The sequence below is a fragment of the Eubalaena glacialis genome, chromosome 3 (assembly GCF_028564815.1).
Source record: "Eubalaena glacialis isolate mEubGla1 chromosome 3, mEubGla1.1.hap2.+ XY, whole genome shotgun sequence".
NCBI lineage: Eukaryota > Metazoa > Chordata > Mammalia > Artiodactyla > Balaenidae > Eubalaena > Eubalaena glacialis.
The window spans coordinates 40,097,296-40,113,361 of NC_083718.1; positions in this window are offsets into that span (position 1 = coordinate 40,097,296).

The following is a 16,066-nucleotide window of genomic DNA, read 5'->3' on the forward strand; positions in this document are numbered from 1 at the left end:
CTGCATAACACAGGGAGATCAGCTCGGTGCTTTGTGACCACCTGGAGGGGTAGGATAGGGAGGATGGGAGGGAGAGGAGATATGGGTATATATGTATATGTATAGCTGATTTACTTTGTTATAAAGCAGAAACTGACACACCATTGTAAAGCAATTATACCCTAATAAAGATGTTTAAAAAAAAAGAGGCTATTAAAAGGTAAATATCTCTAAGATAGGGAGCTTCAGGTAATGCTTTTTGATTCTATTATGACAGCTAGTTGAGGTTGACAAGATCCTTCAGGAATAAGGGTTTTGAAATCCTACAGACCTGGGTTTGAATCTTGGCTCCATCATTTAAGAGCTGTGTGATCCTGGCAACTTCTTTAACATCTTTGTATTATCTCCTGAAAAAATTGGGCGGAAATACCAGGCTTCAGTTTTGCCTAAGAATTAAAGGAGAAAAAGAGTATAAAATATTTTTTCCAATGCTTGGAACATAATAAAGATCAATAAATGAGTATTATTATGATTGTTAAGTGCTCTGGGACAGAATCTAGGATGACTGGGGCAGGAATATTGGGAACAGTTAAAAAAACTCTCAAGGGAGAAAGACCTCCAGAAAACTTTATTCCACTTCCTCAGCTGACTCTACCCAAGACCCCTTTTGGAAGATCTTTGCAGGAAAATGAATGAGCAGAGAAACAAGTATTCAAGGTTGTGTTTCCTCTAAACCCTTCAACTACTTTTTCTCTGATCGTTTTCTTTTCCTTTCTCTCCACTTTATCATGAATTTCTTTACCTACTACCCAGGGTGCATTAAAAAGAGTAATTTGGCTCTCAGCACCAGGCTCTCATCATGTGGGCAGTGGGGCAACCAGATGCCATTCCGAGTGCTGCATCAGAGCGGGTGAGACTCAGGCATCGTGGCGCTGGCACAGCCCAGACTCCATTGTGCCAAGGCTCATGCTGCGCGATCACACAACTTCCTCTTTGAAGTCTGCTGCATCCACGGATTTAGGAACCAGCTTGATAGTGGGCACTGGGGAGTTTTGGAGCATCAATCCGTGCATGCCATCTGTAGCTAACTTCATACAGTGCAGGGGAAAGGGACAAATCAGGATGGAATGGTTGGCTTTGTTGACTTCGATGGGAGGGAGGGGGACAGGAGGCGTGGGGATGCTGAAATTGCCTGGGAGTAGGTGATGACAATTATTTTCTTCCACTACTTTGCTCCTCCACTACTTTAAAACAAATTAACCTGTATTTTCTCTGGAGGGCAAAGCAGAGATAGTCACATCTGGTGATCTGATGGTCACAGGAGATGGAGATGCCAGCTTGAACTGTGGATTCTGAGACAGTAGAAAAGGTTGCTATTATTGCTGGGTAAGAGAGAGAAAGATAGAGGCAGATGGCACTATTGGAGATTATCAGTTCAGCCTGTCTCTACAGGTATGAAACGGATCCAGGTAGGTGGAGAACCCTTAGGTGGAGGTCTCTCTTCTTCATGTAGTATAGCAAAAGGACTGCAATCTACAGGGATACCTTTCAAGGGGATATATTTTCTCTTTAGTCTTAGGACCATTGAATGGTGGTCCTCTACAAATGAAAGTGTTAATTCTCTGTCACACAGGAGATAACTACTCTGCCTTTCTGGTGAAGAAATAACTCAAGACAGAGTTCCAGAAACAAGCTTGAAATCCAGTGGATAGAACTGAGCACTACATCCATCCTGAAAACTCAGCTCTTAAGTCTCCTTTTCTGTATGTTTTTTTTTCCCACCACTGAATGTACTAATCATGTTCCCCTCATATTCAGGCCTGGCTGCATGCCTCTATCATTGTACATGGTTCTCTGATTTGTGCCTATTTCTATATATGCCTTCCCTACTGGACTGTGCGATCTTGAGGGCAAAGTCTATCTTATCCATCACTGCATCCTCTGTGTCTAAGTCTGTGCCTAAAGGAAGGCAAGTAGTCATTGTCCCATGACTTCCCCAGGATGGGGGGCACCGAGGAAAGAAACAGCCTCCATTAAAGCTTGGAGTACCTCTTGCTAATGACATCTCAGTCTTTCAGGAACATTCTCTCTCTGACTAGATATGGAGTCAGAATTGTTGTTGGTAAATGATCCAGTGATGGCTCTTCTGGGAGATTATTATGAAGTTGGAGGTTTTTCCTGGTCTCTACAATATAACCCTCACCAAGACCCAGCATGGAGGGAAGTTGACCTGGATTGGAAAAATTCAAAGTTTAATTTATTCTCAAAGGTGATCAATTTATTCTTGCAACCTCTCAAACCTACTTTGAGAAAGAGAAGGGCATCATATTAAAACTTGATGGATAACACACCATTGTAAAGCAATTATACTCCAATAAAGATGTTAAAAAAAAAACAAAAAACTTGATGGAAGGGGTTCCCACGCTCTGTCACTGTTTCTAGGGAGGATGTTACTTTCCTTTATAAGACTACTTTCTTGACATTTCTCTCCTTTCCAGGAAGATTAGTGAATCTCTAAGCTCTGGCATGTGCCTCTTGTTTTAGTAGGCTTCCAAAGGAGATAATTATACTCAAAGTACAGCCCAATATCTAGATCAGTATAGGTAAAACTGTTCTCTTCTTTCCCAAACTTGCTCCTTCTGGGACCATCAATTTCTGCGCCTGGTGGTGAGGAGACTTGTGGTTCTATTCAGGGAGAATAAATTATATCAGCTTGCAATGACGCCCTTTGAGCCTTTTGGTATGAACTTGCAGCTCAGCCAGTATGGAATAGGAAGTTGGTGTTAGTGTGAAGAGAATATGTTCAGATCTCTGTACCTTCACCTACTCCCCAGGTGATCTTGGGCAAACCCCTTAACTTCTCTGGACCTCAATTTCCTGCTTCTATAAAAAAGCAGAAGCAAGTGCTATACTACCTTGCAGTGACATTGGGGGTTAACCTTGGTGCTTCCCATAGAGCTGGTGTGCACTCTGATGAACAGAGAGGAGGCACGTGGTGCTGTGTTAGAGGCAGTGTGCTCTGGTGAACCATGCATGGGTTTTGGACTCAGCCATCAGTTCAAATCCCAGCTCTCCCCTGCGTATTAGCTTGGGATGCCAAGAACCTTCCCTATGCTTCACTTTCTTTGGCTTTGAAATGGGGATGAATGATATATACCTCTATGAATTGGTGTGAGGATTAATTGTGGCAGCTCATGTCTTCAACAACTGTTTATTTGCAGTACCATCCCATTTGCATCTGTCATTGAACTTGAATTTCACTAACTCCTTAGATTATAACTCACCCTGTTTGGTGCAGAATACCCACAGTTTCAGTTTTTAGGGATGATTTATCAACAATCTTCAGGGTACTTGACTGAGTTCTTCCTGTATTCTTTTAGAAAGCACATTTTCTTGGGCTCACTACTCTTCCATAGTCTAAATTCACAGACCTTATGAATCACAGGGATCTCAAACTCAAATGCCTATAGAGGCCAGGTGATAACAAAAATGTGTGAATTAGCCCATGTATAAGACATTAGGGAATAAGTTGGGACTGGGGTAGACAAAAGTATCTGTCCATCCAAAGACTTTCAAAGTCAAATTAAACTAAATAAACAAGCAGCTAGTAAAATACTTTACAAGACAGGTAGCCTGATTTGGCTCACAGGATGCTGGTTTGAGACATGTTTTACCCCTCTCAGTCATTTGGGTCAACCTCATTGTTAGAAAGGATACGGAGTGATGGGGAGGCCTACACTCTGCTGGTGGGCAGGTAATTTGGTACAATCACTTTATAAAACAGTTTGACATTATCGTGTAAAGTTAAACATTCACTTCCTCTCTTTCCTTCAAATTACACTGCTGATAATACCCAAGAGATACAGCTACACGTGTGTACCAGGATATATGCATAAGACTATCCATAGCAGCACTGTTCAGTAGCAGGAATGTAAACAACTCAAGTACCCACTGAGGGAGAAGTGGGTGAGTAGACTGTGGTATATGGTCAGTCATATAATGAAATATTATTTGGCAGGAAAAAGGAATATACTACAGCTGCATTCAACAATAAGAATGAAATTTAGCAATATAAAATTAAGTTTAAAAAGTCAGACACAAAGATATTATGTCGCATGATGCCCACTTCATACAGTTTAAAAAACTAAAATTAAAAAGTTGCTTTTTAGAAATACATATAAAAGGAAGAAATGGCTTCCTTTAGCATGGTGCTACAGCGTGTGGGGTGAGGGAGGGGATGGGGTGGGAAAAGACCACAACACTGTCAAGTACCGAAAGTACAAGTCTGCATCAAGGTGCTAATTTTTGCTTTGTTTGTGTGTATGTGGCTGCTTGTTACATTATTTAAAGGTAAAACAAGGCAAGGTAAAATATGCTTCATATCTTTCAGAATGTTGTCAGAAACAAATGAGTACTTTAATGTAAAAGTGCTTTGTAAACTTTAGCATGCGACATAAACTTAAGGGGTTATTATGATAAAGCGATCATGAACATTGGTAGCTTGTTGCTAAATTCCCAGGGTACTGTGAGTTATCCATTTGGTGGATTGTATGTCTTTGGGTAATTTGTAATACCAGACTCGTTTCTTACAACTTCTTGCCATTTTCTCCCCTTCACTCTCTTTGTTAGTGCATATGCTTTAAGGGAAAAGGAACATGTATGCAATCAGCAAGAACAAAGGTCAAATTATAAAAGCAAACCACACATGCCCCGTTCCCCTTCACATATGTACATACAGGTGCATGCATGCACGCACGTGTGCGCGTGCGCACACACACACACACACACACACACCCCTATACCAGAGCGGCATGCACCCTGAACCAACTAGAAATGACTTCGGGGTCATCTGTTGATTTGAGTTATTGATACCATTCTTTTTGTCTGATAAAGCAGATGATAATCATTTTCAGAATAATTAACTATTGATTCTGTTCCCTTGTTTTTTCCTTTGTTGTGATAAAACAGCCTTGCAAATAGTTACATATAAAAATATTTAAACTAAAGGGCAGACTTTAGGTGAGAGAGAGGCATTTGTTAACTATCTATTACACACCTACTGTGTCCCAAGCACTGTACTAGGGGTTGGGGAGATGGACATGGGTATTCCCAGCCTCTGCCCTAGGGCAGCTCACAGGCAAAGGGATAACTAAATCAAAATGTGATGACACATCCTGGCTAAGGGGTCTCCTCAGTGTCCTGCAAGAGCACTGACAGGGGAACCTCATTCCGCCTGGTGGTGAGGGAAGGCATCTTGCAGAGGTGATATCTGGCTATGGAGGAATTGAAGTTGGAAATTTGAAAGGGATGGTTGGGCAGTGTGCAATATATTCTGCACCTTGGAGAAAAGAGAAAGAGTATAGCTATTGGGGTCCAGTGGGAAGCCTCTGGTGGGCGGAATGTAGTGTATGTGGCAGGGGTGGGCAGGAAGGGATGAAGCTGGCCAGAGTGGCAAGAGCCAGTTCATGAATGGTCTTATTACCAGGTCTTTGGATTTCATCCTAAAGTCATTGGGGAGTCATTTAAGGATTTAACCAGCGGAGTGACATAAGCTGATTTAAGTTTGAGAAAAATCACTGTGGCAACAGTACTGAATTTAAGGGGAAGGGACCAGAGGCATCGAGACCGTTAGAGGATAGTTTCCCTATTCTTTCCAAAACATTACTGCTTCTTTGGGACATGCAAGTGGGTTAACCAGAAAATTCCGTGGGAAGACATCTTTTATTTTTCCTTGCTTAAAATATCAGGTATGAGATTGCCTGAGTAGCTGGGTGTTGAACAGTGGAGTTCAATTTCAAACCTTTCATTGCAAACTTGGATAAGCTCTTCTTCTGTGGACCTCAGTTTTGTCTTCTATTGAATAAGGAAAGGCATTTGCTGTTTTCTTCTAGAATGAATAAGATGATGGTTGCTCCTGATGGTCTCTGAGTTTGTTAGAGAATGGACTCACCCACATGTCATTTATTATTCATATTTTGGAGAAACATTCAATATTGTGCTAAGGAAGGGAAGATGTCTGGGGACGTTTTACTCCCCAAGCCAGATCATGGAGTCACTGTTCTCTGCTGGCCTCTCCCGACAGCCTCTGTTCCTGGCTCTGAGAACTGTGGGTCCCCTGGTGCTTTGTCAAGTTGTGTTTCTTCTTTTTAATGAGACTGATAGTTAATTAATGAATCTTTGGCCTTACTAAGTAAAACAAATTTGGGAAGAGATTATTCTGCTTCACGGGTCCCTGGAACATTGATCAGGGGATGAGAGCTTGACTTGGCTCTTTAGGTGGCTTTATGCTGTTGGAAGGCAACGCCTCAATGTGATCTTTTGTCCAAATGCCTGATTTTGTGAGGTCTGCTTCATTTACGGTGGCTGTGGTACCCACCAGTTTTCCTAGTCAGAGGGGACTTCCTGGTCACATCCAAGCTCCCTAGCTGTGATGGTAGCCATGGAAACCAGCCGCCTCAGGGCAGTTCCCCAAATTCTATTATGTGGCACAAACTCCCATCTCTCTGGGACAGTTCAGACAAAGTTTCCATGGGAGCAGGAAAATAGACAGGATGACTCCAGATCATCCTGGTAGCCTAAGGATACTGTGTTTGAATTCTTTGGAGCCAAAATAATAGAGTGATTGGTACAAAAGACTGGTTTTCACAGAAAACACATCTAATATTTATGGAGCAATAACCATGTGCCAGGCTCTAAGGAGTTTACTTACATTAACTCATTCAATCTTTATAACAACCCTGTTATGATCTGTGCTTTACAAGTTAAGAAATCAAGGGACAGAGAAGATAAATGACTTGTCCAAGGCTACTCAGCCAGCATATGGCAGAGCTGATTGTAAGAAATTTCCCCTCTGCATTCTTTGCCACCGCATGCTACTGCCTTTGTATCCTATTGTAGAGCTCAGACCTTGAAATGACCTCAAGAGATCATTTGGCCCAGTCCCCTGTCTCCAGACAATTAAGGTTTTATTGTGTGTTTTCCCCTTCCCTTTCTACTTACAAAGTAACAAAGACCTAAGTGGTTAAGTAATTTGTCAAAACATGGAAATATGAAATGCATGGATGGAAAGGAGCCACCTCTCTAAAGGGTCAGAAGACCCCCACTCCATCCTGTTGGCTCGCCCCCTTTTATTGCAGACCAAACAAAACATACCCTTCGGTTCTCTCCTCAACAATCCTGCTTTTCCTCCCACCTGAGATTCCACTTCGTTTTCTCTGATTTTTGAAGGTGGATCACTCAGGCGCAGCTCTGCGTTTTTATTTTGTTTTAAAGAAAAGTTTTTAAAGACTTACATCACCCCCTTTATGGCTAATTGGCTTTGACTAGGGCACAAAGGGGCAGAGCTTCCATGATTCTCTCTGGCTCATGACCTGGCCTCTGTGAGGCAGCACCCCGTCCTCATATGCCAGTGTCCAGCCATCTAGCCGGAAGGGCCTGCTTGGAGAGGGGAACGTGTGGGACTGGGGAAGGAGTGAACCTGAGTTAGGACAGTCAAATTTTTACCACCCACCCTCCCATTTGTGCTGCTAATCAGAGACAGGTTCCGACAAGTTCAGAGACATCCAGGATTGAGACAGAGCTATTTTTCTTTCTGTTAATTTAAGACAGCTAAGGAGTACCCTTTCTATAGATAATTGCAAGCCTGCCTCTCCTCTCCATGTTTTTCTCAACTTTAACCTCAGCTTCCCTACACACACACACACACACACACACACACACACACGTGCACATCCTGATCAATTACTCATTCCTCACTGATGGGATAAGGTAGATCTGAAATGGTTGGCAAGGCCTTCCTCCAGTGTTCTGTGCCCAGCACAGCATCACTGGCTTCCCCCAGGTGATGTCAGCCCAGGTGCTCAGAAACTAATGGTGCTGGGAGGCTGCAGGTACAGTTGGTGGGTCATCCAGGTCCTTGGCTCTCTCTGCTCCCCGCTGTGGTCTGCCTTGGATCAGGGTCATCAGCATAAGAGAAGAGCAGGACATGCCCAGATTGGTTAACTGTGCTTCGCACACAGGGCCATCTCTATTTTATGAAGCTGAACAGAATTCACAAAGAAAAGCTTCAAGTACATAAAAATTATGATAGCAGAGCACAAATATGTCCTCTTAGTCATCCCCACACCTAATCCATTAGCAAGTTCTGTCAGTTCCATCTGCAGAATAGCTCTTAAATCCACCCAATTTTTTTCACCTCCCCTGTCCCCACCATCATCTCCCACGTTGGCGATTGCGATAGTCTTCTCATTGGTCTCCCTGCCAGAATTCTGGAGCCTCCTCTAGGTCATTCACCACTCCAGAGCAAAGTGACCTTTTTCATAAAGCAAATCAAGTCTCTCCTGTGCTTAACAAGCTACCCTTGCTCTTAGAATAGAACCAACCTCCTCAGCATGGCACCCAAAGCCCCGTGTCATCCTGACCTCTCCTGGTTTCTGCTCTCAAGTGTCTTACCCCACATGCTCCTCCTATTACCCTGCAGCCACGTGGCCTCTATTAGGTCCATGCACAGGCCAAGGTTGCTCCTGTTCCAGAGGCTTTGTACTTGCCCTTCCCTCTTCCTTGCACTCTCATCCCCCTGGTTAGCACATGGATTTCTTTACATCCTTCAGGTCTCAGATCCAATGTCACCTCATAATAGAGATCTTCCCTGAGCACTGTGTCTAAGATCCTCCCATTTCCAAGCCTCCCTGCCTCTTGATCAGATCATCCTGTGTGTGCCCTTCATAACATTTATCACCATCTCAAATTGTTGTGTTTAACTATTGGTTTATCTACAGTTATCAGGCTCTCTGACCATTTTCTGTATTAGAAATAAACTTGAGAAAGCTAGGGTCCATTTCTGTTTGGTTCACTACGAAATGCTGTAGGCCTGGAGCTTAACAGGCATTCACTGAATGGTTGTTGAATGAATGAATGAATGAATGACTTTGACCCGGGACAAGTTGCAATTCTCAAATTTGGGGACATCCATTAAATTTTGTGTTATAAAAGCTAAAAGGTTGCACGTGGTCTATGAAGACTTCTTAAATTTTTTTTGGTGTGAAGTTCTAGAGAGTCCGCAGATGCATTTACTCCTGTGTCTGCCTGGGTACCTCTGTCATTTCCCTTAGGCACCTCACTGCTTCCCTCACCTGTGGACTTGATTTCCTGCTTGATAACACTCCTCACAGGAAAACTGAATTTGTTTCTGACTCCAGCAATGAGCATGATTAATGCACTCTCCTCTCAGTTCAGGACCTCAATCTAAATCCTCTCCTGTTCAACGTGATCAGGAAAGGTGGCATTCTGGATCTGTGCTGAAACAAATCCCTTCACACACAAACAGTCAATTATTTCTTGCACCTTGAGGTTTCCAAGCTGAATGGAACATCCCTGTACAGTGCTGGGTCTGGGTCCACATGATGATATCTTGTACTGTCAACCACAGAGGGGAGAGCTTGACTTTGCTCTTCACTGACATTGCCCACAGACCTCAAATGGATTTTTTCCACGTCACAGCTTATCCTTAGGTTGTGGCCTTTTCTTCAGCCTACACCTTGTACTCTGTTAGCACACATGGCTGGTTTGGATACAGAAGTATCTGAATCATAAAATACATGAGATTCAAGGAACTTATAGGAAAGTAATGGGACATTCTAGCAGGATGTGATCTCAGAGATTTAGTCCAATCTCCTAATTTGCCCTTGTGTTGTATTTCACTCTGGAGGTAGACTGCCTGGGTTCAAATCCCAGATGAGGTCTCTTGGGAAACTTACTTAGTTTATCTGAACCTTTGTTTCCCCATCTGTAAAATGGGAATGATAATAGTAATTACCTCATAAGGTTATTGCAAGGATTAAATAAGATAATATGTCTGGTTCAGAGCAGCTCTGCATTTTTATCTATTATCGCCATGGCTATAGAAGGGGAAACAGAATGAAAAGTCACCAAAAATCATTCTGTTAATTGGAGACATGACTGTTAGAATATAAGCTCCCTTAGAGCAGAAATAATCTGTTGTGTTATTTCTCCACCTCCACCAGTTTCAACATCTGAAAAATGAATATAAAAGCACTACTCACCCCAATGGATTGTTCCAGTATTTAAAGTACCCAACAAATATGAGTTACTTAGGATGGTACTTAACACAAATCAATCACTCTAAATTTTATTATTACTAACATTATTATATTATTTTTGTTATTTTTTATTATTTCAATTGCTATTTTAAGTTTTCCAGATCTTAGCATGGGGCTGAGAGTCTGATAGGCTCTCAATGAGTTTGTAATGAATGAAAAGATGAACCAGACAGAGAAGCCAGGTCTCCTAACCCCCAGTTCTAGGCCTTTCCTCCACATCACATGCCCTCACACCTTCCAATATGGTGCTGCCCCATGGCTTAGTTAGCTTTGTTCAGGGTTAAAATATTACTTAGCCACCCTGGATGTCCCAGGCATTTCCCATGCTCCTATTCTCTAGCTCAGAATCAAACATTTGCTTTTAATATATACCCCCATCAGTTTCTGGTGGAAAACTAAACTGGTGGCCATCTTCTTCATTCCCTGCCTACTGCCCTCTGGCTTCTTCTAGGAAATCCCATTTGCTCTCCATTCTCTTTTGTGCATTTGGTTAGAGGCTGTTGGCTGATTCTGATCCATAATTGTTAAAACTCCTCTCTCCTTTTTTTTTTTTGCCTCCCTCTAGCTGACCCTATACCAGGATGCTCTGTGCTCCATCTCTCCTTCAGGTCCTGCTAGATGGGGGGTATTGCTCCATCTAGGCTGTTCTAGCTGGCGCTGACCAAGCCCTAACCTTCCCGGATACTCACCTGAATCCTCACTGTCTGCTCTGCGTGTCCTTATTTCTCTAACCATGTACCCATTGGCTTTACAATTTCACCCCATGACATCACTCACTGTCCCTATCAAAGCTCTCTCTCTCCGTGCTCTCCCAAACCTAAATATCACTTTCTCCCCAAATTCACAGTATGCCATGTGCATGGAAAAAAAGGCAATCCCCATCTGGCTCTTGGAATTTTTCAGAGCTTTTCACTCAAAACATTTCAATGACTTCAGATCCCATTATTCACAGTCACTTTGGGTAGGGGGAGAATTTTACTATTTGGTTCTTTCATCATTTCTTACCTTCTACTCTTGCTATTCAAAGTGTGCTCTGAGGACCAGCAACAGTGACAATATTTGGGAGCTTGCAGAATCTTGGCCTGACTCCAGACCTATTGCATCAGAACCTGCATTCCAGCAAGTACTCAGTACTTGTATGGGTACAACTGAATCACACCTGTACACAACTGTACACCTGTAACTAACACATCATTATTAATCAACTATACTCCAATGTAAAATAAAATTTTTTTTTTAAAAATGAAAAAAGTAAAGTGCTGAGTAAGCAAAAAAAAAAAAAAAAAAGACAGCAGTTGAATCATACGCATGTTAAAGTTTCTGAAGTGCTGCTCCACCAGGTTTCTCACACTTCAATCTAAATGAGATTCCCTGGGGTCCTAGAACTGAAAAAGGACCTGAAGGTGGCCATCTTAGTACTCTGGGTGCTAGTCAAGTAAATTAATCCTGTATATCTTGCTCGATTAATGAGTGAAACTACTGCAGCTTCCCTGAGATCTTTATTAAACACCTATTTTTGTATGGGTTCAATGTTCTGCTGAGTTCTCCTGCAAGGTAGATACAAGCATACTTCATTTTATTATGCTTTGCAGATACTGCACTTTTTACAAATTGAAGGTTTGTGACAACTCTGCATTGTCAGACGATGGTTAGCATTTTTTAGTAATAAATATTTTTCAATTAAGGTACATACATTGTTTTTTTAGATATAATATTATTGCCCACTTAATAGACCACAGTATAGTGTAAGCATAACCTTTATATGCACTGGGAAATCAAAAATTTGCATGGCTGTCTTTATGCGATATTTGCTTTATTGTGGTGGTCTGGAACCAAACTGGCAGTATCTCTGAAGTATGCCTGTAATGTCAAATAATCTGACCAACTCCTTACCTTTTTTTCTTGAAAGCCTACCACAAAACTTGAAGGTACGAAGGAGTTTCTACTTCCAGATTTTTGGATTTGGCAGACAGACTCCAGGTCCCCAGAATCTCTGCCTCCTGGTATTTACACCTTTGCATAATTCCCTTACCTTGAGTGTGGGTGGGGCTTGCAAATTCCTTCTAACCAATAGAATACAGTGAAAGTGATGGGATGTCCCTTTTTGTAATCACAAAGCACATAATATGATTACATTATGTTACCTAAGACTCTGCCTTGGTATCAGACTCTAAATACTCTCCTTGCTGGCTTGATGAATGTTGAGGAAGCCTAGGCAGCAAGGAACTGCTGGTAGCCTTTAGGAACTACAGCCAACAGCCAGCAAAAAACAGCTGCAAGGAATGGAATGCTGCCCGAACCATGGGAGCAGGGAAGCAGACTCTTCCCCAACTGAGCCTCTGGATGAGAACACAGCCCCAGCTGACATCTTGTAAGACCCTAAGCATAGGACCCAGCTGAGTCATGCTCAGACTCCTGATCTGAAGAAACTGTGAGACAATAAATGTGTGTTGTTTAAGTTTATAAGTTTGTAGTAATTGGTTTTCCAGCCATAGACAACTAATACTCTTGTAATGGCTGCTAAGCTGATCTGTAAGGAGACAGTTCCATCAGCTGACTTAGCAGAAAATAGCAACCAGTGAGCGTGAGGGTGCCAGGATTGGTGTGAACTGTATCTATTTTGTCATCTCCATAGTGGTTCTCATGAGATGAATGAGATTGGCGTGGCCAGTGTAGAGGTGACAGTTCCCTTAACTTGCTCACTGGCTATTTCATCTGTCCTTCAATGCTGCCTCAGTTTCTCCACCTCTAACAGCAATTAAACCTGAAGTTTCAACTTGAGGTAATAGAACCAAGATGACAAGTCATGCATGACAACATTTAATTAATACCCATAACCTGTTTAGAGACTGGGATAAAAACTGCTATATGAGTGAAAAGCGTTTTTTTTTTTCAATTAATTTTTTCACATGGCACACATCATTTCTCTAAGCCTGTCAGATGTGTTAGCTTTCTTCTGAAATCCGCTGATTCGGGCTTTCTTGGAAAACCAAACAAAAGGAGATACACAGAGATGTAAACACATTTCGCATTCACCAAATAAATGGAGTTTAGAGCAAAGAGTTATCCTTCTTAACCCTGTGAAGACCACACAAGATGCAATCTACCCCTTGCTGAGAATGCCCAACCCTTGCACGTGTTTGTGTGTGTGTGTGTATATGAAAGAAAACTTGATCAATAATTCATTCTGAAATGCTTCTTTTTTCTTGGCACTTCCCTTGCACATTCTTTCAAGAACACTTTAGTCACTGTGGTATGTATATTTAATTGGTTCTAAGACAAGACTTGTTCACCTTGAAAGCAAGTGGCTTTCAGGAGTGAAGGTCAGAGGATGGGGAACAGAGTGGCATCTGACTTTAGCTCTGCCTGGATTCACCAGGATGAAAGGATGGGTGCTGCATGTGGTTCCTCTCTGGGAGGGCTGTGGAGCTGTGACCTGGCTTGACAAAAAGTACATTAGGAATCTGCCTTTCAAGTGGGAAAGGTCAAGTGACTGTGTAATGCCAAGCAAAAGGTTTTGTAATGGATACTTTGGGCAGGAGCATACTTGCTCCTCTCCAATCTTTTGTCACCATTTCCCCAGTTGATGAGGAAGAGTGAGTAGGTCCTCTCCTTTCCCCCCCACAATCCCCTAGAATGTTCTACAATGAGGAGACAACTTAAAATTCAAGCTTTCCATGAATAGTTTTTTGGCTCCCGTAGTTACCTTAGGACTTCAGAGTGGCATTTTCTATCATGAATAAAATTTTAATGATACATAGACACAAAGGGAGAAATAGGCTGGTAGATGTGAGGAAGGAGAAGTGGGGGGGCGGGAGCAACTGACACACTCCTGCACATTCTCACCTGCCTGAGGAATGTTTTCCAGTTGCAACCATCACCCACTTCCAGCCCAACCTCTGACTGTTCCCCCCGCAGAAGCCAAAGCCTACTCCATGTTCTGACAGTGTTGACAACTGCAAATTGCAGAATCCCCTTCCTTACTTTCAGACTCAGAGTTTCAATGGAAACAAAACAAATATAAAGGCATCAAAAAGCCACCCTTCACAGGCCTCAGGCAGATTCCTGCCTGTGTCTCTGCTGGAGTCCTTTAGGCTGTGGTCACATCCTGAACCCTCTGTGTGGCAAGGCTTTTGTAAGATTCTGTGTGGAATGAGAGAGAAGGGGATGGCAGGGAAAGGGAGATAGCCTCCTGGTATGAGAACGTCCTGTCCAAACTGTAGTCTGCCAATGCAGTAGCTAAACTTTGTTCACAAAATGACACACCTCAGATAAGAAGGAATAGTGAGATGCTAGGGAGTCTCTCCCTTTATATTTTTAAGATTAGAAAACTAAGCCTCATTTCCCCACCTTTACACGTTTCCCTCTCTAATATAGGAATTTGCACCATGAGAAGTTTTGCAAGTTTTCTCAAAGAGTAACCAACAAGTGGGTGTTTATTGAGCATGAAGGGCTTGTTCCAGACTGTGTGAGGTGTTTTATAAAGGAGAAGCCTGTGGTACAGTCCACACTGTGGAATCCAGTTCCCACCCTGCAGGAGCTGGGAGTGTTGGGGAAACAAGACTCACACAAGGTAAATTAGGACAGGGTATAAGACAGAACAGAGTGGAGACTAATTATGTGCTATATTTCCTCACTCTAGTTGTTTGAGAGGTTCCAGAAAGGAAAGAGGAAGAGAACTGGCAGAGTTAGGGGAGCCTGTGGAGAAGGGAGAATGGGAAGATGTACAAGGGTTCATCCCACCCTCACTCCCTGGAATCAAGCTGCAGGCTCACTGGGGTAAATTTTTTTCTTTATTCTCCCTCCACATTTCATCTTTGCTGCTCTCATCCTCTGCTTCCAAACACACTTTGACTCTTAGTTGCTAGTAATTTTAGGCAGGTTACTTCCACTGTCTGGGCACTTCTGTCCATCTGTGAAAACAAGGGGATTAACTGATCTTCTACCTCCAACAGGCTGCAAGTCTCAAAAAGCAGAACCAGGTCAAGAAAAAAGTGAGCAACCTGAAAACTCTAGAAAGTCTACTTCCTCTAAACACTGAATCCCTTTCCCTCCCTCTCCTTTCTGCCCTCTTCCTCCTTCTCTCTCTGTCTCTGGGTGGTGAGCACCAGTGACTTAAAGCTTGGCTGGGCTTTGAAATGTGGGGAGAGGTGTGGTGAGTTACAGAAAACTCAAGATTAAGAATCGCACCATCTCTACCTGAGTTTGTCTCTGTCACTAACTAGCTCTGTGACCCTGGGCAAATCACTGAAATGACGCCCTCTGGACTTTGTTTCTTCTAGAATCCAGATGGCCTCGAGTTCTCCAGCCTTCAGAGGTTTTCCAGCTCCCCTTTGTGATTCATGATCAGCACCAGCTCCCTTTTCCACCCAACTATAGAATGGCAAGCTTTTGACCAGGTTCCCCTGCCCACAGTTTTGAAGGGAGGTTTATCTGAGGAATGACTGCATAGTCCACAAACCCATCCTGGTTGACCTTCATCATCTCCATGCCGATTTTGCTCTGGATCTCTGCTATGTTGATCCCTCCTTACCATCTTGTAATTGGTTTGTTTCTCCAGACTGCTCTCTCTCAGGTTGATACGTTGAACAAAACTGAAGTTTGAGGGTAACAGAAGGAAATTATACCTGAAAATAGAAATGTTTAAAAGAGCTAAGAAACTTGGCTTCTACTGTTTATAGCACAGGACTCTCATTCTCCCTGCCCCCTCTGTCTCTCTGTCCCTCTGTCTCTCTCTCTCTCTCTCTGTCTCCCTGTCTCTCTCTCTGTGCCTCTCTCTGTCTCTCTTTCTCTCTCTCTGTCTCTGTCTTCCATCATGTCACCAGGACCAGACGTTGGCCCACTACACGAGTGCCTTTGTCCATATACTACACTGAGATCCAGGCCCCTTGGACTTCTCGGAGGCTTCAAGGGGAAATAAACAAGAAATTGATTTCCCCATACTCTCCCCAACACCCCACATTACTATA